At 41.0% G+C, this 17,097-nt stretch overlaps 16 non-coding genes and 61 pseudogenes across 16 annotated transcripts; all 77 read left to right on the top strand.

Annotated features, from left to right (window-relative positions):
- Positions 1-35: 35 nt before the first annotated feature.
- On the top strand, positions 36-154 carry LOC134891083 (5S ribosomal RNA; annotated as a pseudogene).
- Positions 155-207: 53 nt separating this feature from the next.
- LOC134889903 (5S ribosomal RNA) lies at positions 208-326 on the top strand (annotated as a pseudogene).
- Positions 327-433: 107 nt separating this feature from the next.
- Positions 434-552, top strand: LOC134889362 (5S ribosomal RNA; annotated as a pseudogene).
- Positions 553-659: 107 nt separating this feature from the next.
- LOC134891260 (5S ribosomal RNA) lies at positions 660-778 on the top strand (annotated as a pseudogene).
- Positions 779-885: 107 nt separating this feature from the next.
- On the top strand, positions 886-1,004 carry LOC134887562 (5S ribosomal RNA; annotated as a pseudogene).
- Positions 1,005-1,111: 107 nt separating this feature from the next.
- On the top strand, positions 1,112-1,230 carry LOC135067862 (5S ribosomal RNA). The gene has a single exon (XR_010254071.1). It is a non-coding gene; the product is annotated as a 5S ribosomal RNA (ribosomal RNA).
- Positions 1,231-1,337: 107 nt separating this feature from the next.
- LOC134898175 (5S ribosomal RNA) lies at positions 1,338-1,456 on the top strand (annotated as a pseudogene).
- Positions 1,457-1,563: 107 nt separating this feature from the next.
- On the top strand, positions 1,564-1,682 carry LOC134897741 (5S ribosomal RNA; annotated as a pseudogene).
- A 107-nt stretch (positions 1,683-1,789) lies between these two features.
- On the top strand, positions 1,790-1,908 carry LOC134891381 (5S ribosomal RNA; annotated as a pseudogene).
- A 107-nt stretch (positions 1,909-2,015) lies between these two features.
- LOC134892798 (5S ribosomal RNA) lies at positions 2,016-2,134 on the top strand (annotated as a pseudogene).
- Positions 2,135-2,241: 107 nt separating this feature from the next.
- Positions 2,242-2,360, top strand: LOC134894385 (5S ribosomal RNA; annotated as a pseudogene).
- A 107-nt stretch (positions 2,361-2,467) lies between these two features.
- On the top strand, positions 2,468-2,586 carry LOC134891181 (5S ribosomal RNA; annotated as a pseudogene).
- Positions 2,587-2,693: 107 nt separating this feature from the next.
- Positions 2,694-2,811, top strand: LOC134895310 (5S ribosomal RNA; annotated as a pseudogene).
- A 107-nt stretch (positions 2,812-2,918) lies between these two features.
- LOC134896157 (5S ribosomal RNA) lies at positions 2,919-3,037 on the top strand (annotated as a pseudogene).
- A 107-nt stretch (positions 3,038-3,144) lies between these two features.
- Positions 3,145-3,263, top strand: LOC134885857 (5S ribosomal RNA). The gene has a single exon (XR_010169961.1). It is a non-coding gene; the product is annotated as a 5S ribosomal RNA (ribosomal RNA).
- A 107-nt stretch (positions 3,264-3,370) lies between these two features.
- Positions 3,371-3,489, top strand: LOC134894870 (5S ribosomal RNA; annotated as a pseudogene).
- Positions 3,490-3,596: 107 nt separating this feature from the next.
- On the top strand, positions 3,597-3,715 carry LOC134901534 (5S ribosomal RNA). The gene has a single exon (XR_010175024.1). It is a non-coding gene; the product is annotated as a 5S ribosomal RNA (ribosomal RNA).
- Positions 3,716-3,822: 107 nt separating this feature from the next.
- Positions 3,823-3,941, top strand: LOC134895311 (5S ribosomal RNA; annotated as a pseudogene).
- Positions 3,942-4,048: 107 nt separating this feature from the next.
- LOC134891435 (5S ribosomal RNA) lies at positions 4,049-4,166 on the top strand (annotated as a pseudogene).
- Positions 4,167-4,273: 107 nt separating this feature from the next.
- Positions 4,274-4,392, top strand: LOC135068308 (5S ribosomal RNA). The gene has a single exon (XR_010254512.1). It is a non-coding gene; the product is annotated as a 5S ribosomal RNA (ribosomal RNA).
- A 107-nt stretch (positions 4,393-4,499) lies between these two features.
- Positions 4,500-4,618, top strand: LOC134890029 (5S ribosomal RNA; annotated as a pseudogene).
- Positions 4,619-4,725: 107 nt separating this feature from the next.
- Positions 4,726-4,844, top strand: LOC134895851 (5S ribosomal RNA; annotated as a pseudogene).
- A 107-nt stretch (positions 4,845-4,951) lies between these two features.
- LOC134894087 (5S ribosomal RNA) lies at positions 4,952-5,070 on the top strand (annotated as a pseudogene).
- A 107-nt stretch (positions 5,071-5,177) lies between these two features.
- On the top strand, positions 5,178-5,296 carry LOC134894951 (5S ribosomal RNA; annotated as a pseudogene).
- Positions 5,297-5,403: 107 nt separating this feature from the next.
- On the top strand, positions 5,404-5,522 carry LOC134894704 (5S ribosomal RNA; annotated as a pseudogene).
- Positions 5,523-5,629: 107 nt separating this feature from the next.
- Positions 5,630-5,748, top strand: LOC134885955 (5S ribosomal RNA). The gene has a single exon (XR_010170055.1). It is a non-coding gene; the product is annotated as a 5S ribosomal RNA (ribosomal RNA).
- A 47-nt stretch (positions 5,749-5,795) lies between these two features.
- LOC134888479 (5S ribosomal RNA) lies at positions 5,796-5,914 on the top strand (annotated as a pseudogene).
- Positions 5,915-6,021: 107 nt separating this feature from the next.
- LOC134891427 (5S ribosomal RNA) lies at positions 6,022-6,140 on the top strand (annotated as a pseudogene).
- Positions 6,141-6,247: 107 nt separating this feature from the next.
- Positions 6,248-6,366, top strand: LOC134900352 (5S ribosomal RNA). The gene has a single exon (XR_010173865.1). It is a non-coding gene; the product is annotated as a 5S ribosomal RNA (ribosomal RNA).
- Positions 6,367-6,473: 107 nt separating this feature from the next.
- LOC134887561 (5S ribosomal RNA) lies at positions 6,474-6,592 on the top strand (annotated as a pseudogene).
- A 107-nt stretch (positions 6,593-6,699) lies between these two features.
- On the top strand, positions 6,700-6,818 carry LOC135070478 (5S ribosomal RNA). The gene has a single exon (XR_010256643.1). It is a non-coding gene; the product is annotated as a 5S ribosomal RNA (ribosomal RNA).
- A 107-nt stretch (positions 6,819-6,925) lies between these two features.
- Positions 6,926-7,044, top strand: LOC134896606 (5S ribosomal RNA; annotated as a pseudogene).
- Positions 7,045-7,151: 107 nt separating this feature from the next.
- Positions 7,152-7,270, top strand: LOC134898143 (5S ribosomal RNA; annotated as a pseudogene).
- Positions 7,271-7,377: 107 nt separating this feature from the next.
- On the top strand, positions 7,378-7,496 carry LOC134893229 (5S ribosomal RNA; annotated as a pseudogene).
- A 107-nt stretch (positions 7,497-7,603) lies between these two features.
- LOC134893912 (5S ribosomal RNA) lies at positions 7,604-7,722 on the top strand (annotated as a pseudogene).
- Positions 7,723-7,829: 107 nt separating this feature from the next.
- LOC134896079 (5S ribosomal RNA) lies at positions 7,830-7,948 on the top strand (annotated as a pseudogene).
- Positions 7,949-8,055: 107 nt separating this feature from the next.
- LOC134884452 (5S ribosomal RNA) lies at positions 8,056-8,174 on the top strand. The gene has a single exon (XR_010168599.1). It is a non-coding gene; the product is annotated as a 5S ribosomal RNA (ribosomal RNA).
- A 107-nt stretch (positions 8,175-8,281) lies between these two features.
- Positions 8,282-8,399, top strand: LOC134897504 (5S ribosomal RNA; annotated as a pseudogene).
- Positions 8,400-8,506: 107 nt separating this feature from the next.
- Positions 8,507-8,625, top strand: LOC134895661 (5S ribosomal RNA; annotated as a pseudogene).
- A 107-nt stretch (positions 8,626-8,732) lies between these two features.
- LOC134885855 (5S ribosomal RNA) lies at positions 8,733-8,851 on the top strand. The gene has a single exon (XR_010169959.1). It is a non-coding gene; the product is annotated as a 5S ribosomal RNA (ribosomal RNA).
- Positions 8,852-8,959: 108 nt separating this feature from the next.
- LOC134896460 (5S ribosomal RNA) lies at positions 8,960-9,078 on the top strand (annotated as a pseudogene).
- Positions 9,079-9,185: 107 nt separating this feature from the next.
- Positions 9,186-9,304, top strand: LOC134891081 (5S ribosomal RNA; annotated as a pseudogene).
- Positions 9,305-9,357: 53 nt separating this feature from the next.
- On the top strand, positions 9,358-9,476 carry LOC134888478 (5S ribosomal RNA; annotated as a pseudogene).
- Positions 9,477-9,583: 107 nt separating this feature from the next.
- LOC134889361 (5S ribosomal RNA) lies at positions 9,584-9,702 on the top strand (annotated as a pseudogene).
- Positions 9,703-9,809: 107 nt separating this feature from the next.
- On the top strand, positions 9,810-9,928 carry LOC135066757 (5S ribosomal RNA). Its single transcript, XR_010252998.1, has one exon. It is a non-coding gene; the product is annotated as a 5S ribosomal RNA (ribosomal RNA).
- Positions 9,929-10,035: 107 nt separating this feature from the next.
- Positions 10,036-10,154, top strand: LOC134887559 (5S ribosomal RNA; annotated as a pseudogene).
- A 107-nt stretch (positions 10,155-10,261) lies between these two features.
- Positions 10,262-10,380, top strand: LOC135067861 (5S ribosomal RNA). Its single transcript, XR_010254070.1, has one exon. It is a non-coding gene; the product is annotated as a 5S ribosomal RNA (ribosomal RNA).
- A 107-nt stretch (positions 10,381-10,487) lies between these two features.
- Positions 10,488-10,606, top strand: LOC134898174 (5S ribosomal RNA; annotated as a pseudogene).
- Positions 10,607-10,713: 107 nt separating this feature from the next.
- LOC134897740 (5S ribosomal RNA) lies at positions 10,714-10,832 on the top strand (annotated as a pseudogene).
- Positions 10,833-10,939: 107 nt separating this feature from the next.
- On the top strand, positions 10,940-11,057 carry LOC134897137 (5S ribosomal RNA; annotated as a pseudogene).
- A 107-nt stretch (positions 11,058-11,164) lies between these two features.
- LOC134894386 (5S ribosomal RNA) lies at positions 11,165-11,283 on the top strand (annotated as a pseudogene).
- A 107-nt stretch (positions 11,284-11,390) lies between these two features.
- On the top strand, positions 11,391-11,509 carry LOC134892986 (5S ribosomal RNA; annotated as a pseudogene).
- A 107-nt stretch (positions 11,510-11,616) lies between these two features.
- LOC134895309 (5S ribosomal RNA) lies at positions 11,617-11,734 on the top strand (annotated as a pseudogene).
- Positions 11,735-11,841: 107 nt separating this feature from the next.
- Positions 11,842-11,960, top strand: LOC134896156 (5S ribosomal RNA; annotated as a pseudogene).
- A 107-nt stretch (positions 11,961-12,067) lies between these two features.
- Positions 12,068-12,186, top strand: LOC134891717 (5S ribosomal RNA; annotated as a pseudogene).
- A 107-nt stretch (positions 12,187-12,293) lies between these two features.
- LOC134896273 (5S ribosomal RNA) lies at positions 12,294-12,412 on the top strand (annotated as a pseudogene).
- Positions 12,413-12,519: 107 nt separating this feature from the next.
- On the top strand, positions 12,520-12,638 carry LOC134901533 (5S ribosomal RNA). The gene has a single exon (XR_010175023.1). It is a non-coding gene; the product is annotated as a 5S ribosomal RNA (ribosomal RNA).
- A 107-nt stretch (positions 12,639-12,745) lies between these two features.
- On the top strand, positions 12,746-12,864 carry LOC134896334 (5S ribosomal RNA; annotated as a pseudogene).
- A 107-nt stretch (positions 12,865-12,971) lies between these two features.
- Positions 12,972-13,089, top strand: LOC134891433 (5S ribosomal RNA; annotated as a pseudogene).
- Positions 13,090-13,196: 107 nt separating this feature from the next.
- Positions 13,197-13,315, top strand: LOC135068307 (5S ribosomal RNA). The gene has a single exon (XR_010254511.1). It is a non-coding gene; the product is annotated as a 5S ribosomal RNA (ribosomal RNA).
- Positions 13,316-13,422: 107 nt separating this feature from the next.
- On the top strand, positions 13,423-13,541 carry LOC134890028 (5S ribosomal RNA; annotated as a pseudogene).
- Positions 13,542-13,648: 107 nt separating this feature from the next.
- On the top strand, positions 13,649-13,767 carry LOC134895848 (5S ribosomal RNA; annotated as a pseudogene).
- Positions 13,768-13,874: 107 nt separating this feature from the next.
- LOC134894081 (5S ribosomal RNA) lies at positions 13,875-13,993 on the top strand (annotated as a pseudogene).
- A 107-nt stretch (positions 13,994-14,100) lies between these two features.
- On the top strand, positions 14,101-14,219 carry LOC134895632 (5S ribosomal RNA; annotated as a pseudogene).
- A 107-nt stretch (positions 14,220-14,326) lies between these two features.
- On the top strand, positions 14,327-14,445 carry LOC134894703 (5S ribosomal RNA; annotated as a pseudogene).
- A 107-nt stretch (positions 14,446-14,552) lies between these two features.
- LOC134885954 (5S ribosomal RNA) lies at positions 14,553-14,671 on the top strand. Its single transcript, XR_010170054.1, has one exon. It is a non-coding gene; the product is annotated as a 5S ribosomal RNA (ribosomal RNA).
- A 47-nt stretch (positions 14,672-14,718) lies between these two features.
- Positions 14,719-14,837, top strand: LOC134893003 (5S ribosomal RNA; annotated as a pseudogene).
- Positions 14,838-14,944: 107 nt separating this feature from the next.
- Positions 14,945-15,063, top strand: LOC134891424 (5S ribosomal RNA; annotated as a pseudogene).
- A 107-nt stretch (positions 15,064-15,170) lies between these two features.
- On the top strand, positions 15,171-15,289 carry LOC134900329 (5S ribosomal RNA). The gene has a single exon (XR_010173843.1). It is a non-coding gene; the product is annotated as a 5S ribosomal RNA (ribosomal RNA).
- A 107-nt stretch (positions 15,290-15,396) lies between these two features.
- Positions 15,397-15,515, top strand: LOC134887558 (5S ribosomal RNA; annotated as a pseudogene).
- Positions 15,516-15,622: 107 nt separating this feature from the next.
- On the top strand, positions 15,623-15,741 carry LOC135070477 (5S ribosomal RNA). The gene has a single exon (XR_010256642.1). It is a non-coding gene; the product is annotated as a 5S ribosomal RNA (ribosomal RNA).
- Positions 15,742-15,848: 107 nt separating this feature from the next.
- LOC134896605 (5S ribosomal RNA) lies at positions 15,849-15,967 on the top strand (annotated as a pseudogene).
- Positions 15,968-16,074: 107 nt separating this feature from the next.
- LOC134898142 (5S ribosomal RNA) lies at positions 16,075-16,193 on the top strand (annotated as a pseudogene).
- Positions 16,194-16,300: 107 nt separating this feature from the next.
- Positions 16,301-16,419, top strand: LOC134893228 (5S ribosomal RNA; annotated as a pseudogene).
- A 107-nt stretch (positions 16,420-16,526) lies between these two features.
- LOC134893911 (5S ribosomal RNA) lies at positions 16,527-16,645 on the top strand (annotated as a pseudogene).
- Positions 16,646-16,752: 107 nt separating this feature from the next.
- LOC134894384 (5S ribosomal RNA) lies at positions 16,753-16,871 on the top strand (annotated as a pseudogene).
- A 107-nt stretch (positions 16,872-16,978) lies between these two features.
- Positions 16,979-17,097, top strand: LOC134891180 (5S ribosomal RNA; annotated as a pseudogene).

The raw sequence follows: 17,097 nt of genomic DNA, 5'->3' as shown, positions 1-17,097 counted from the left end.
GAAGTAGAAAAGTTCTAACAGAAACCACAAAGCTTATCTACAGCCACACCACACTGGATTCGCCCAAACTCATCTGATCTTGGAAGCTAAGCAGTGTTGGGCCTGGTTAGTACTTGGATGGGAGACCACCTGAGAATACAAGGTGCTTTAGGTATTTGTAGAAGTAGAAGTAGAAGTAGAAAAGTTCTAACAGAAACCATAAAGCTAATCTACAGCCACACCACACTTGATACACCCAATCTCATCTGATCTTGAAAGCTAAGCAGTGTTGGGCCTGGTTAGTATTTAGATGGGAGACCACCTGGGAATACAAGGTGCTGTATGTTTTTTTATACTGCCAACACCGTTCTGTTGATGCATGAAATTTTCAAACTTATTCATTTATGTACCAGTAGTTAGAAGAAGAAAAGTTCTAACAGAAACCACAAAGATAATCTACAGCCAAACCACACTGGATATGCCCAATCTCATCTGATCTTGTAAGATAAACAGTGTTGGGCCTGGTTAGTACTTGGATGGGAGACCACCTGGGAATACAAGGTGCTGTAGGTATTTTTATACTGCCAACACCGTTCTGTTGAGGCATTCCATTTTCAAATTTATTCATTTATGAACCAGTAGCTAGAAGTAGAAAAGTTCTAACAGAAACTACAAAGCTCATCTACAGCCACACCACACTGGATACACCCAATCTCATTTGATCGTGTAAGCTAAGCAGTGTTGGGCCTGGTTAGTACTTGGATGGGAAACCACCTGGGAATACAAGGTGCTGTAGGTATTTTTATACTGCCAACACCGTTCTGTTGATGCATTCCATTTTCAAATTTATTCATTTATGTACCAGTACTTAGAAGTAGAAAAGTTCTAACAGAAACCATAAAGCTCATCTACAGCCAAACCACACTGGATACGCCCAATCTCATCTGATCTTGTAAGCTAAACAGTGTTGGGCCTGGTTAGTACTTGGATGGGAGACCACCTGGGAATATAAGGTGCTGTAGGTATTTTTATACTGACAAGACCGTTCTGTTGATGCATTCCATTTTCAAATTTATTCATTTATGAACCAGTAGCTAGAAGTGGAAAAGTTCTAACAGAAACTACAAAGCTCATTTACAGCCACACCACACTGGATACACCCAATCTCATTTGATCTTGGAAGTTTAGCAGTGTTGGGCCTGGTTAGTACTTGGATGGGAGACCACCTGGGAATACAAGGTGCTGTAGGTATTTTTATACTGACAACACCGTTCTGTTGATGCATTCCATTTTCAAACTTATTCATTTATGAACCAGTAGTTAGAAGTAGAAAAGTTCTAACAGAAACAACAAAGCTCATCTACAGTCAAACCATACTGGATTTGCCGAATCTCATCTGATCTTGGAAGCTAAGCAGTGTTTGGCCTGGTTAGTACTTGGGTGGTAGACCACCTGCGAATACAAGATGCTGTAGGTATTTTTATACTGCCAACACCGTTCTGTTGATGCATTCCATTTTCAAACTTTTTCATTTATTTACCAGTAGTTAGAAGTAGAAAAGTTCTAACAGAATCCACAAAGCTCATCTACAGCCGCGCAACACTGGATACGCCAAATCTCATCTGATCTTGGAAGCTAAGCAGTGTTGGGCCTGGTTAGTACTTGGATGGGAGACCACCTGGGAATACAAGGTGCTCAAGGTATTTTTATACTGCCAACACCGTTCTGTTGATGCATTCCATTTTCAAACAGATTCATTTATGTACCAGTAGTTAGAAGTAGAAAAGTTCTAACAGAAACCACAAAGCTTATCTACAGCCACACCACACTGGATTCGCTCAATCTCATCTGATCTTGGAAGCTAAGCAGTGTTGGGCCTGGTTAGTACTTGGGTGGGAGACCACCTGGAAATACAAGGAGCTGTAGGTATTTTCATACTGCCAACACCGTTCTATTGATCCATTCCATTTTCAAACTTATTCATTTACGTACCAGTAGTTAGAAGTAGAAAAGTTCTAACTGAAACCACAAAGCTCATCTGCAGCCACATCACACTGGATACGCCCAATCTCATCTGATCTTGGAAGCTAAGCAGTGTTGAGCCTGGTTAGTACTTGGGTGGTAGACCACCTGTGAATACAAGGTGCAGTAGGTATTTTTATACTGCCAACACCGTTCTGTTGATGCATTCCATTTTCAAACTTATTCATTTATGTTCCAGTAGTTAGCAGAAGAAAAATTCTAACAGAAACCACAACGCTTATCTACAGCCGCACCACACTGGATACGCCCAATCTCATCTGATCTTGTAAGCTAAGCAGTGTTGGGCCTGGTTAGTACTTGGATGGGAAACCACCTGGGAATACAAGATGCTGTAGCTATTTTTATACTGCCAACACCGTTCTGTTGATGCATTCCATTTTCAAATTTATTCATTTATGAACCAGTAGCTAGAAGTAGAAAAGTTCTAACAGAAACTGCAAAGCTCATCTACAGCCACACCACACTGGATACGCCCAATCTCATCTGATCTTGGAAGCTAAGCAGTGTTAGGCCTGGTTAGTACTTGGATGGGAGACTACCTGGGAATACAAGGTGCTATAGGTATTTTTATACTGCCAACACCGTTCTGTTGATGCATTCCATTTTCAAACAGATTCATTTATGTACCAGTAGTTAGAAGTAGAAAAGTTCTAACAGAAACCACAAAGCTTATCTACAGCTGCACCACACTGGATACGCCCAATCTCATCTGATCTTTGAAGCTAAGCAGTGTTGGGCCTGGTTAGTACTGGGGGGGAGACCACATGGGAATACAAGGAGCTGTAGGTATTTTCATACTGCCAACACCGTTCTATTGATGCATTCCATTTTCAAACTTATTCATTTATGTACCAGTAGTTAGAAGTAGAAAAGTTCTAACAGAAACCACAAAGCTCATCTACAGCCACACCACACTGGATACGCCCAATCTCATCTGATCTTGTAAGCCTCGCAGTGTTGGGCCTGGTTAGTACTTGGATGGAAGACCACCTGGGAATACAAGGTGCTGTAGGTATTTTTATACTGCCAAGACCGTTCTGTTGATGCATTCCATTTTCAAATTTATTCATTTATGAACCAGTAGTTAGAAGTAGAAAAGTTCTAAAAGAAACTACAAAGCTCATCTACAGCCACACCACATTGGATACGCCCAATCTCATCTGATCTTGGGAGCTAAGCAGTGTTGGGCCTGGTTAGTACTTTAATGGGAGACCACCTGGGAATACAAGGTGCTGTAGTTTTTTTTATACTGCCAACATCGTTCTGTTGATGCATTCCATTTTCAAACTTATTCATTTATGTACCAGTAGTTAGAAGTAGAAAAGTTCTAACAGAAACCACAACGCTCATCTACAGCCACACCACACTGGATACGCCCAATCTCATCTGATCTTGGAAGCTAAGCAGTGTTTGGCCTGGTTAGTACTTGGATGGGAGACAACCTGGGAATACAAGATGCTGTAGGTAATTTTATACTGCCAACACCGTTCTGTTGATGCATTCCATTTTCAAATGTATTCATTTATGAACCAGTAGCTAGAAGTAGAAAAGTTCTAACAGAAACCACAAAGCTCATCTACAGCCACACCACACTGGATACGCCCAATCTCATCTGATCTTGGAAGCTAAGCAGTGTTGGGCCTGGTTAGTACTTGGATGGGAGACCACCTGGGAATACAAGGTGCTGTAGGTATTTTTATACTGCCAACACCGTTCTGTTGATGCATTCCATTTTCAAACTTATTCATTTATGTACCAGTAGTTAGAAGTAGAAAAGTTCTAATAGAAACCACAAAGCTCATCTACAGCCATGCAACACTGGATACACCCAATCTCATCTGATCTTGGAAGCTAAGCAGTTATGGGCCTGGTTAGTACTTGGATGGGAGACCACCTGGGAATACAAGGTGTTTTAGGTATTGTTATACTGCCAACACCGTTCTGTTGATGCATTCCATTTTCAAACAGATTCATTTATGTACCAGTAGTTAGAAGTAGAAAAGTTCTAACAGAAACCACAAAGCTTATCTACAGCCGCACCACACTGGATACGCCCAATCTCATCTGATCTTGGAAGCTAAGCAGTGTTGGGCCTGGTTAGTACTTGGGGGGAGACCACATGGGAATACAAGGAGCTGTAGGTATTTTCATACTGCCAACACCGTTCTATTGATGCATTCCATTTTCAAACTTATTCATTTATGTACCAGTAGTTAGAAGTAGAAAAGTTCTAACAGAAACCACAAAGCTCATCTACAGCCACACCACACTGGATACGCCCAATCTCATCTGATCTTGTAAGCTAAGCAGTGTTGGGCCTGGTTAGTACTTGGATGGGAGACCACCTGGGAATACAAGGTGCTGTAGGTATTTTTATACTGACAACACCGTTCTGTTGATGCATTCCATTTTCAAACTTATTCATTTATGAACCAGTAGTTAGAAGTAGAAAAGTTCTAACAGAAACCACAAAGCTCATCTACAGCCACATCACATTGGATACGCCCAATCTCATCTGATCTTGGGAGCTAAGCAGTGTTGGGCCTGGTTAGTACTTTAATGGGAGACCACCTGGGAATACAAGGTGCTGTAGTTTTTTTTATACTGCCAACATCGTTCTGTTGATGCATTCCATTTTCAAACTTAATCATTTATGTACCAGTAGGTAGAAGTAGAAAAGTTCTAACAGAAACTACAAAGGTCATCTACAGCCGCACCACACTGGATATGCCCTATCTCATCAGATCTTGGAAGCTAAGCAGTGTTGAGCCTGCTTAGTATTTGGATGGGAGACCACCTGGGAATACAAGGTGCTGTAGGTATTTTTATACTGCCAACACTGTTCTGTTGATGCATTCCATTTTCAAACTTATTCATTTATGTACCAGTACTTAGAAGTAGAAAAGTTCTAACAGAAACCACAAATCTCATCTATAGCCACACGACACTGGATACGCCCAATCTCATCTGATCTTGGAAGTTAAGCAGTGTTGGGCCTGGTTAGTACTTCGATGTGAGACCACCTGGGAATACAAGGAGCTGTAGGTATTTTCATACTGCCAACACCATACTGTTGATGCACTCCATTTTCAAACTTATTCATTTATGTACCAGTAGTTAGAAGTAGAAAAGTTCTAACAGAAACTACAAAGGTCATCTACAGCCGCACCACACTGGATATGCCCTATCTCATCTGATCTTGGAAGCTAAGCAGTGTTGAGCCTGGTTAGTATTTGGATGGGAGACCACCTGGGAATACAAGGTGCTGTAGTTTTTTTTATACTGCCAACATCGTTCTGTTGATGCATTCCATTTTCAAACTTATTCATTTATGTACCAGTAGTTAGAAGTAGAAAAGTTCTAACAGAAACCACAAAGCTCATCTACAGCCACACCACACTGGATACACCCAATCTCATCTGATCTCGGAAGCTAAGCAGTGTTTGGCTTGGTTAGTACTTGGATGGGAGACAACCTGGGAATACAAGATGCTGTAGGTATTTTTATACTGCCAACACCGTTCTGTTGATGCATTCCATTTTCAAACAGATTCATTTATGTACCAGTAGTTAGAAGTAGAAAAGTTCTAACAGAAACCACACAGCTTATCTACAGCCACACCACACTGGATTCGCCCAATCTCATCTGATCTTGGAAGCTAAGCAGTGTTGGGCCTGGTTAGTACTTGGATGGGAGACCACCTGGGAATACAAGGTGCTTTAGGTATTTGTAGAAGTAGAAGTAGAAAAGTTCTAACAGAAACCATAAAGCTAATCTACAGCCACACCACACTTGATACACCCAATCTCATCTGATCTTGAAAGCTAAGCAGTGTTGGGCCTGGTTAGTATTTGGATGGGAGACCACCTGGGAATACAAGGTGCTGTATGTTTTTTTATACTGCCAACACCGTTCTGTTGATGCATGAAATTTTCAAAATTATTCATTTATGTACCAGTAGTTAGAAGTAGAAAAGTTCTAACAGAAACCACAAAGATAATCTACAGCCAAACCACTCTGGATATGCCCAATCTCATCTGATCTTGTAAGATAAACAGTGTTGGGCCTGGTTAGTACTTGGATGGGAGACCACCTGGGAATACAAGGTGCTGTAGGTATTTTTATACTGCCAACACCGTTCTGTTGAGGCATTCCATTTTCAAATTTATTCATTTATGAACCAGTAGCTAGAAGTAGAAAAGTTCTAACAGAAACTACAAAGCTCATCTACAGCCACACCACACTGGATACACCCAATCTCATTTGATCTTGGAAGTTAAGCAGTGTTGGGCCTGGTTAGTACTTGGATGGGAGACCACCTGGGAATACAAGGTGCTGTAGGTATTTTTATACTGCCAACACCGTTCTGTTGATGCATTCCATTTTCAAATTTATTCATTTATGTACCAGTACTTAGAAGTAGAAAAGTTCTAACAGAAACCATAAAGCTCATCTACAGCCAAACCACACTGGATACGCCCAATCTCATCTGATCTTGTAAGCTAAACAGTGTTGGGCCTGGTTAGTACTTGGATGGGAGACCACCTGGGAATATAAGGTGCTGTAGGTATTTTTATACTGCCAACACCGTTCTGTTGATGCATTCCATTTTCAAATTTATTCATTTATGAACCAGTAGCTAGAAGTGGAAAAGTTCTAACAGAAACTACAAAGCTCATTTACAGCCACACCACACTGGATACACCCAATCTCATTTGATCTTGGAAGCTTAGCAGTGTTGGGCCTGGTTAGTACTTGGATGGGAGACCACCTGGGAATACAAGGTGCTGTAGGTATTTTTATTCTGACAACACCGTTCTGTTGATGCATTCCATTTTCAAACTTATTCATTTATGAACCAGTAGTTAGAAGTAGAAAAGTTCTAACAGAAACAACAAAGCTCATTTACAGTCAAACCATACTGGATTTGCCGAATCTCATCTGATCTTGGAAGCTAAGCAGTGTTGGGTCTGGTTAGTACTTGGGTGGTAGACCACCTGCGAATACAAGATGCTGTAGGTATTTTTATACTGCCAACACCGTTCTGTTGATGCATTCCATTTTCAAACTTTTTCATTTATTTACCAGTAGTTAGAAGTAGAAAAGTTCTAACAGAATCCACAAAGCTCATCTACAGCCGCGCAACACTGGATACGCCAAATTTCATCTGATCTTGGAAGCTAAGCAGTGTTGGGCCTGGTTAGTACTTGGATGGGAGACCACCTGGGAATACAAGGTGCTTAAGGTATTTTTATACTGCTAACACCGTTCTGTTGATGCATTCCATTTTCAAACAGATTCATTTATGTACCAGTAGTTAGAAGTAGAAAAGTTCTAACAGAAACCACAAAGCTTATCTACAGCCACACCACACTGGGTTCGCTCAATCTCATCTGATCTTGGAAGCTAAGCAGTGTTGGGCCTGGTTAGTACTTGGGTGGGAGACCACCTGGAAATACAAGGAGCTGTAGGTATTTTCATACTGCCAACACCGTTCTATTGATCCATTCCATTTTCAAACTTATTCATTTACGTACCAGTAGTTAGAAGTAGAAAAGTTCTAACTGAAACCACAAAGCTCATTTGCAGCCACATCACACTGGATACGCCCAATCTCATCTGATCTTGGAAGCTAAGCAGTGTTGAGCCTGGTTAGTACTTGGGTGGTAGACCACCTGTGAATACAAGGTGCAGTAGGTATTTTTATACTGCCAACACCGTTCTGTTGATGCATTCCATTTTCAAACAGATTCATTTATGTACCAGTAGTTAGAAGTAGAAAAGTTCTAACAGAAACCACAAAGCTTATCTACAGATGCACCACACTGGATACGCCCAATCTCATCTGATCTTGTAAGCTAAGCAGTGTTGGGCCTGGTTAGTACTTGGATGGGAGACCACCTGGGAATACAAGATGCTGTAGCTATTTTTATACTGCCAACACCGTTCTGTTGATGCATTCCATTTTCAAATTTATTCATTTATGAACCAGTAGCTAGAAGTAGAAAAGTTCTAACAGAAACTGCAAAGCTCATCTACAGCCACACCACACTGGATATGCCCAATCTCATCTGATCTTGGAAGCTAAGCAGTGTTAGGCCTGGTTAGTACTTGGATGGGAGACCACCTGGGAATACAAGGTGCTGTAGGTATTTTTATACTGCCAACACCGTTCTGTTGATGCATTCCATTTTCAAACAGATTCATTTATGTACCAGTAGTTAGAAGTAGAAAAGTTCTAACAGAAACCACAAAGCTTATCTACAGATGCACCACACTGGATACGCCCAATCTCATCTGATCTTGGAAGCTAAGCAGTGTTGGGTCTGGTTAGTACTTGGGGGGAGACCACATGGGAATACAAGGAGCTGCAGGTATTTTCATACTGCCAACACCGTTCTATTGATGCATTCCATTTTCAAACTTATTCATTTATGTACCAGTAGTTAGAAGTAGAAAAGTTCTAACAGAAACCACAAAGCTCATCTACAGCCACACCACACTGGATACGCGCAATCTCATCTGATCTTGTAAGCCTCGCAGTGTTGGGCCTGGTTAGTACTTGGATGGAAGACCACCTGGGAATACAAGGTGCTGTAGGTATTTTTATACTGCCAAGACCGTTCTGTTGATGCATTTCATTTTCAAATTTATTCATTTATGAACCAGTAGTTAGAAGTAGAAAAGTTCTAAAAGAAACCACAAAGCTCATCTACAGCCACACCACATTGGATACGCCCAATCTCATCTGATCTTGGGAGCTAAGCAGTGTTGGGCCTGGTTAGTACTTTAATGGGAGACCACCTGGGAATACAAGGTGCTGTAGTTTTTTTTTATACTGCCAACATCGTTCTGTTGATGCATTCCATTTTCAAACTTATTCATTTATGTACCAGTAGTTAGAAGTAGAAAAGTTCTAACAGAAACCACAAAGCTCATCTACAGCCACACCACGCTGGATACGCCCAATCTCATCTGATCTCGGAAGCTAAGCAGTGTTTGGCCTGGTTAGTACTTGGATGGGAGACAACCTGGGAATACAAGATGCTGTAGGTATTTTTATACTGCCAACACCGTTCTGTTGATGCATTCCATTTTCAAACAGATTCATTTATGTACCAGTAGTTAGAAGTAGAAAAGTTCTAACAGAAACCACAAAGCTTATCTACAGCCACACCACACTGGATTCGCCCAAACTCATCTGATCTTGGAAGCTAAGCAGTGTTGGGCCTGGTTAGTACTTGGATGGGAGACCACCTGAGAATACAAGGTGCTTTAGGTATTTTTAGAAGTAGAAGTAGAAGTAGAAAAGTTCTAACAGAAACCATAAAGCTAATCTACAGCCACACCACACTTGATACACCCAATCTCATCTGATCTTGAAAGCTAAGCAGTGTTGGGCCTGGTTAGTATTTGGATGGGAGACCACCTGGGAATACAAGGTGCTGTATGTTTTTTTATACTGCCAACACCGTTCTGTTGATGCATGAAATTTTCAAACTTATTCATTTATGTACCAGTAGTTAGAAGTAGAAAAGTTCTAACAGAAACCACAAAGATAATCTACAGCCAAACCACACTGGATATGCCCAATCTCATCTGATCTTGTAAGATAAACAGTGTTGGGCCTGGTTAGTACTTGGATGGGAGACCACCTGGGAATACAAGGTGCTGTAGGTATTTTTATACTGCCAACACCGTTCTGTTGAGACATTCCATTTTCAAATTTATTCATTTATGAACCAGTACCTAGAAGTAGAAAAGTTCTAACAGAAACTACAAAGCTCATCTACAGCCACACCACACTGGATACACCCAATCTCATTTGATCTTGTAAGCTAAGCAGTGTTGGGCCTGGTTAGTACTTGGATGGGAGACCACCTGGGAATACAAGGTGCTGTAGGTATTTTTATACTGCCAACACCGTTCTGTTGATGCATTCCATTTTCAAATTTATTCATTTATGTACCAGTACTTAGAAGTAGAAAAGTTCTAACAGAAACCATAAAGCTCATCTACAGCCAAACCACACTGGATACGCCCAATCTCATCTGATCTTGTAAGCTAAACAGTGTTGGGCCTGGTTAGTACTTGGATGGGAGACCACCTGGGAATATAAGGTGCTGTAGGTATTTTTATACTGACAAGACCGTTCTGTTGATGCATTCCATTTTCAAATTTATTCATTTATGAACCAGTAGCTAGAAGTGGAAAAGTTCTAACAGAAACTACAAAGCTCATTTACAGCCACACCACACTGGATACACCCAATCTCATTTGATCTTGGAAGTTTAGCAGTGTTGGGCCTGGTTAGTACTTGGATGGGAGACCACCTGGGAATACAAGGTGCTGTAGGTATTTTTATACTGACAACACCGTTCTGTTGATGCATTCCATTTTCAAACTTATTCATTTATGAACCAGTAGTTAGAAGTAGAAAAGTTCTAACAGAAACAACAAAGCTCATCTACAGTCAAACCATACTGGATTTGCCGAATCTCATCTGATCTTGGAAGCTAAGCAGTGTTTGGCCTGGTTAGTACTTGGGTGGTAGACCACCTGCGAATACAAGATGCTGTAGGTATTTTTATACTGCCAACACCGTTCTGTTGATGCATTCCATTTTCAAACTTTTTCATTTATTTACCAGTAGTTAGAAGTAGAAAAGTTCTAACAGAATCCTCAAAGCTCATCTACAGCCGCGCAACACTGGATACGCCAAATCTCATCTGATCTTGGAAGCTAAGCAGTGTTGGGCCTGGTTAGTACTTGGATGGGAGACCACCTGGGAATACAAGGTGCTCAAGGTATTTTTATACTGCCAACACCGTTCTGTTGATGCATTCCATTTTCAAACTTATTCATTTACGTACCAGTAGTTAGAAGTAGAAAAGTTCTAACTGAAACCACAAAGCTCATCTGCAGCCACATCACCTGGATACGCCCAATCTCATCTGATCTTGGAAGCTAAGCAGTGTTGAGCCTGGTTAGTACTTGGGTGGTAGACCACCTGTGAATACAAGGTGCAGTAGGTATTTTTATACTGCCAACACCGTTCTGTTGATGCATTCCATTTTCAAACTTATTCATTTATGTTCCAGTAGTTAGCAGAAGAAAAATTCTAACAGAAACCACAACGCTTATCTACAGCCGCACCACACTGGATACGCCCAATCTCATCTGATCTTGTAAGCTAAGCAGTGTTGGGCCTGGTTAGTACTTGGATGGGAAACCACCTGGGAATACAAGATGCTGTAGCTATTTTTATACTGCCAACACCGTTCTGTTGATGCATTCCATTTTCAAATTTATTCATTTATGAACCAGTAGCTAGAAGTAGAAAAGTTCTAACAGAAACTGCAAAGCTCATCTACAGCCACACCACACTTGATACGCCCAATCTCATCTGATCTTGGAAGCTAAGCAGTGTTAGGCCTGGTTAGTACTTGGATGGGAGACTACCTGGGAATACAAGGTGCTATAGGTATTTTTATACTGCCAACACCGTTCTGTTGATGCATTCCATTTTCAAACAGATTCATTTATGTACCAGTAGTTAGAAGTAGAAAAGTTCTAACAGAAACCACAAAGCTTATCTACAGCTGCACCACACTGGATACGCCCAATCTCATCTGATCTTTGAAGCTAAGCAGTGTTGGGCCTGGTTAGTACTGGGGGGGAGACCACATGGGAATACAAGGAGCTGTAGGTATTTTCATACTGCCAACACCGTTCTATTGATGCATTCCATTTTCAAACTTATTCATTTATGTACCAGTAGTTAGAAGTAGAAAAGTTCTAACAGAAACCACAAAGCTCATCTACAGCCACACCACACTGGATACGCCCAATCTCATCTGATCTTGTAAGCCTCGCAGTGTTGGGCCTGGTTAGTACTTGGATGGAAGACCACCTGGGAATACAAGGTGCTGTAGGTATTTTTATACTGCCAAGACCGTTCTGTTGATGCATTCCATTTTCAAATTTATTCATTTATGAACCAGTAGTTAGAAGTAGAAAAGTTCTAAAAGAAACTACAAAGCTCATCTACAGCCACACCACATTGGATACGCCCAATCTCATCTGATCTTGGGAGCTAAGCAGTGTTGGGCCTGGTTAGTACTTTAATGGGAGACCACCTGGGAATACAAGATGCTGTAGTTTTTTTTATACTGCCAACATCGTTCTGTTGATGCATTCCATTTTCAAACTTATTCATTTATGTACCAGTAGTTAGAAGTAGAAAAGTTCTAACAGAAACCACAACGCTCATCTACAGCCACACCACACTGGATACGCCCAATCTCATCTGATCTTGGAAGCTAAGCAGTGTTTGGCCTGGTTAGTACTTGGATGGGAGACAACCTGGAAATACAAGATGCTGTAGGTAATTTTATACTGCCAACACCGTTCTGTTGATGCATTCCATTTTCAAATGTATTCATTTATGAACCAGTAGCTAGAAGTAGAAAAGTTCTAACAGAAACCACAAAGCTCATCTACAGCCACACCACACTGGATACGCCCAATCTCATCTGATCTTGGAAGCTAAGCAGTGTTGGGCCTGGTTAGTACTTGGATGGGAGACCACCTGGGAATACAAGGTGCTGTAGGTATTTTTATACTGCCAACACCGTTCTGTTGATGCATTCCATTTTCAAACTTATTCATTTATGTACCAGTAGTTAGAAGTAGAAAAGTTCTAATAGAAACCACAAAGCTCATCTACAGCCATGCAACACTGGATACACCCAATCTCATCTGATCTTGAAAGCTAAGCAGTTATGGGCCTGGTTAGTACTTGGATGGGAGACCACCTGGGAATACAAGGTGTTTTAGGTATTGTTATACTGCCAACACCGTTCTGTTGATGCATTCCATTTTCAAACAGATTCATTTATGTACCAGTAGTTAGAAGTAGAAAAGTTCTAACAGAAACCACAAAGCTTATCTACAGCCGCACCACACTGGATACGCCCAATCTCATCTGATCTTGGAAGCTAAGCAGTGTTGGGCCTGGTTAGTACTTGGGGGGAGACCACATGGGAATACAAGGAGCTGTAGGTATTTTCATACTGCCAACACCGTTCTATTGATGCATTCCATTTTCAAACTTATTCATTTATGTACCAGTAGTTAGAAGTAGAAAAGTTCTAACAGAAACCACAAAGCTCATCTACAGCCACACCACACTGGATACGCCCAATCTCATCTGATCTTGTAAGCTAAGCAGTGTTGGGCCTGGTTAGTACTTGGATGGGAGACCACCTGGGAATACAAGGTGCTGTAGGTATTTTTATACTGACAACACCGTTCTGTTGATGCATTCCATTTTCAAACTTATTCATTTATGAACCAGTAGTTAGAAGTAGAAAAGTTCTAACAGAAACCACAAAGCTCATCTACAGCCACATCACATTGGATACGCCCAATCTCATCTGATCTTGGGAGCTAAGCAGTGTTGGGCCTGGTTAGTACTTTAATGGGAGACCACCTGGGAATACAAGGTGCTGTAGTTTTTTTTATACTGCCAACATCGTTCTGTTGATGCATTCCATTTTCAAACTTAATCATTTATGTACCAGTAGTTAGAAGTAGAAAAGTTCTAACAGAAACTACAAAGGTCATCTACAGCCGCACCACACTGGATATGCCCTATCTCATCAGATCTTGGAAGCTAAGCAGTGTTGAGCCTGCTTAGTATTTGGATGGGAGACCACCTGGGAATACAAGGTGCTGTAGGTATTGTTATACTGCCAACACCGTTCTGTTGATGCATTCCATTTTCAAACTTATTCATTTATGTACCAGTACTTAGAAGTAGAAAAGTTCTAACAGAAACCACAAATCTCATCTATAGCCACACGACACTGGATACGCCCAATCTCATCTGATCTTGGAAGTTAAGCAGTGTTGGGCCTGGTTAGTACTTCGATGTGAGACCACCTGGGAATACAAGGAGCTGTAGGTATTTTCATACTGCCAACACCATACTGTTGATGCACTCCATTTTCAAACTTATTCATTTATGTACCAGTAGTTAGAAGTAGAAAAGTTCTAACAGAAACTACAAAGGTCATCTACAGCTGCACCACACTGGATATGCCCTATCTCATCTGATCTTGGAAGCTAAGCAGTGTTGAGCCTGGTTAGTATTTGGATGGGAGACCACCTGGGAATACAAGGTGCTGTAGTTTTTTTTATACTGCCAACATCGTTCTGTTGATGCATTCCATTTTCAAACTTATTCATTTATGTACCAGTAGTTAGAAGTAGAAAAGTTCTAACAGAAACCACAAAGCTCATCTACAGCCACACCACACTGGATACACCCAATCTCATCTGATCTCGGAAGCTAAGCAGTGTTTGGCTTGGTTAGTACTTGGATGGGAGACAACCTGGGAATACAAGATGCTGTAGGTATTTTTATACTGCCAACACCGTTCTGTTGATGCATTCCATTTTCAAACAGATTCATTTATGTACCAGTAGTTAGAAGTAGAAAAGTTCTAACAGAAACCACACAGCTTATCTACAGCCACACCACACTGGATTCGCCCAATCTCATCTGATCTTGGAAGCTAAGCAGTGTTGGGCCTGGTTAGTACTTGGATGGGAGACCACCTGGGAATACAAGGTGCTTTAGGTATTTGTAGAAGTAGAAGTAGAAAAGTTCTAACAGAAACCATAAAGCTAATCTACAGCCACACCACACTTGATACACCCAATCTCATCTGATCTTGAAAACTAAGCAGTGTTGGGCCTGGTTAGTATTTGGATGGGAGACCACCTGGGAATACAAGGTGCTGTATGTTTTTTTATACTGCCAACACCGTTCTGTTGATGCATGAAATTTTCAAAATTATTCATTTATGTACCAGTAGTTAGAAGTAGAAAAGTTCTAACAGAAACCACAAAGATAATCTACAGCCAAACCACTCTGGATATGCCCAATCTCATCTGATCTTGTAAGATAAACAGTGTTGGGCCTGGTTAGTACTTGGATGGGAGACCACCTGGGAATACAAGGTGCTGTAGGTATTTTTATACTGCCAACACCGTTCTGTTGAGGCATTCCATTTTCAAATTTATTCATTTATGAACCAGTAGCTAGAAGTGGAAAAGTTCTAACAGAAACTACAAAGCTCATCTACAGCCACACCACACTGGATACACCCAATCTCATTTGATCTTGGAAGTTAAGCAGTGTTGGGCCTGGTTAGTACTTGGATGGGAGACCACCTGGGAATACAAGGTGCTGTAGGTATTTTTATACTGCCAACACCGTTCTGTTGATGCATTCCATTTTCAAATTTATTCATTTATGTACCAGTACTTAGAAGTAGAAAAGTTCTAACAGAAACCATAAAGCTCATCTACAGCCAAACCACACTGGATACGCCCAATCTCATCTGATCTTGTAAGCTAAACAGTGTTGGGCCTGGTTAGTACTTGGATGGGAGACCACCTGGGAATATAAGGTGCTGTAGGTATTTTTATACTGCCAACACCGTTCTGTTGATGCATTCCATTTTCAAATTTATTCATTTATGAACCAGTAGCTAGAAGTGGAAAAGTTCTAACAGAAACTACAAAGCTCATTTACAGCCACACCACACTGGATACACCCAATCTCATTTGATCTTGGAAGCTTAGCAGTGTTGGGCCTGGTTAGTACTTGGATGGGAGACCACCTGGGAATACAAGGTGCTGTAGGTATTTTTATTCTGACAACACCGTTCTGTTGATGCATTCCATTTTCAAACTTATTCATTTATGAACCAGTAGTTAGAAGTAGAAAAGTTCTAACAGAAACAACAAAGCTCATTTACAGTCAAACCATACTGGATTTGCCGAATCTCATCTGATCTTGGAAGCTAAGCAGTGTTGGGTCTGGTTAGTACTTGGGTGGTAGACCACCTGCGAATACAAGATGCTGTAGGTATTTTTATACTGCCAACACCGTTCTGTTGATGCATTCTATTTTCAAACTTTTTCATTTATTTACCAGTAGTTAGAAGTAGAAAAGTTCTAACAGAATCCACAAAGCTCATCTACAGCCGCGCAACACTGGATACGCCAAATTTCATCTGATCTTGGAAGCTAAGCAGTGTTGGGCCTGGTTAGTACTTGGATGGGAGACCACCTGGGAATACAAGGTGCTTAAGGTATTTTTATACTGCTAACACCGTTCTGTTGATGCATTCCATTTTCAAACAGATTCATTTATGTACCAGTAGTTAGAAGTAGAAAAGTTCTAACAGAAACCACAAAGCTTATCTACAGCCACACCACACTGGGTTCGCTCAATCTCATCTGATCTTGGAAGCTAAGCAGTGTTGGGCCTGGTTAGTACTTGGGTGGGAGACCACCTGGAAATACAAGGAGCTGTAGGTATTTTCATACTGCCAACACCGTTCTATTGATCCATTCCATTTTCAAACTTATTCATTTACGTACCAGTAGTTAGAAGTAGAAAAGTTCTAACTGAAACCACAAAGCTCATTTGCAGCCACATCACACTGGATACGCCCAATCTCATCTGATCTTGGAAGCTAAGCAGTGTTGAGCCTGGTTAGTACTTGGGTGGTAGACCACCTGTGAATACAAGGTGCAGTAGGTATTTTTATACTGCCAACACCGTTCTGTTGATGCATTCCATTTTCAAACTTATTCATTTATGTTCCAGTAGTTAGCAGAAGAAAAATTCTAACAGAAACCACAACGATTATCTACAGCCGCACCACACTGGATACGCCCAATCTCATCTGATCTTGTAAGCTAAGCAGTGTTGGGCCTGGTTAGTACTTGGATGGGAAACCACCTGGGAATACAAGATGCTGTAGCTATTTTTATACTGCCAACACCGTTCTGTTGATGCATTCCATTTTCAAATTTATTCATTTATGAACCAGTAGCTAGAAGTAGAAAAGTTCTAACAGAAACTGCAAAGCTCATCTACAGCCACACCACACTGGATACGCCCAATCTCATCTGATCTTGGAAGCTAAGCAGTGTTAGGCCTGGTTAGTACTTGGATGGGAGACTACCTGGGAATACAAGGTGCTATAGGTA

This window comes from Pseudophryne corroboree, chromosome 3 (assembly GCF_028390025.1).
Source record: "Pseudophryne corroboree isolate aPseCor3 chromosome 3, aPseCor3.hap2, whole genome shotgun sequence".
Lineage (NCBI taxonomy): Eukaryota > Metazoa > Chordata > Amphibia > Anura > Myobatrachidae > Pseudophryne > Pseudophryne corroboree.
The sequence above is the reverse complement of the archived record's forward strand: the minus strand, read 5'-3'. Positions and strand labels throughout refer to the sequence as shown.